This window comes from Aplysia californica, unplaced genomic scaffold (assembly GCF_000002075.1).
Source record: "Aplysia californica isolate F4 #8 unplaced genomic scaffold, AplCal3.0 scaffold00301, whole genome shotgun sequence".
Classification (NCBI taxonomy): domain Eukaryota; kingdom Metazoa; phylum Mollusca; class Gastropoda; order Aplysiida; family Aplysiidae; genus Aplysia; species Aplysia californica.
The window spans coordinates 655045-656126 of NW_004797571.1; positions in this window are offsets into that span (position 1 = coordinate 655045).

The following is a 1082-nucleotide window of genomic DNA, read 5'->3' on the forward strand; positions in this document are numbered from 1 at the left end:
CCCCTCTCAATCCCCCCCCCTCTCGATAACACTCTAGAATACATACCGTTAACCCTCATTCTCCCTCTCTCTCTCCCTTACAGCCAAAAGACGACTTCCTCCCCCTCCCCAACACAAAAAAACACCAACACAGAAAAAAACCCCAACAAAAAACAAAAAACAAAAAACAAAACAAAACAAAACAAAACAACCCTCTCATTCCGTCCCTCTCTCCGCCACTTCCCAGTTTCATTGACACTTTAGAACTTATGGCCAGGTATTGTATCGGCCTTAATGATTGCTCTTTCGTTTTATCGCCTCATTGCCTGCTTGTGTGAGTCCCAGTAGAGAGGGGCAGGTCGACACGATAACGGCCGTTTAGAGCGCGGAAAAAAGCAAGAGAGAAACAATAAAGAGAAAGTAAAGACGCAGAACCTACTAATGACACCCTCCAACCACCTATATTGACTGATACATAAGAGAGAAAGTTATGAAATAGGACCTACCTGTGACACCCTCCAACCCCTTCAACGAACAGATAAAACAGTTTGACCTACCAGTGGCGCCCCTTCAACCACCCTCACAGACAGAGATTTAAGAGAGAAGGTTAAGAAACAGGACTCACTTGTTACATCTTCCAACCACCTATATAACATACATAAGAGAGAAAGTTGAGAAATAGGACCTTCTAGTGGCACCCTCTAACCACCCACACAGACAGATACATAAGAGAGAAAGTTAAGAAATAACAAGTGGCACCCTCCAACCACCCACACAAACAGATAAAACAGAGGGTAAGTAAAGCAGTTTGACCTATCGGTGGTGCCCCTTCAACCACCCATACAGAGAGAGACATAAGAGAGAAAGTTAAGAAACAGGACTCACCCGTGACATATTCAAACCACCTACACAGACAAAAATCAGAGAGAAAGTAGAGAAATACGACCTACCAGTAGCCTCCTTCAACCACCCATACAGAGAGAGACATAAGAGAGAAAGTAGAGAAATACGACCTACCAGTAGCCTCCTTCAACCACCCATACAGAGAGAGACATAAGAGAGAAAGTAGAGAAATACGACCTACCAGTAGCCTCCTTCAACCA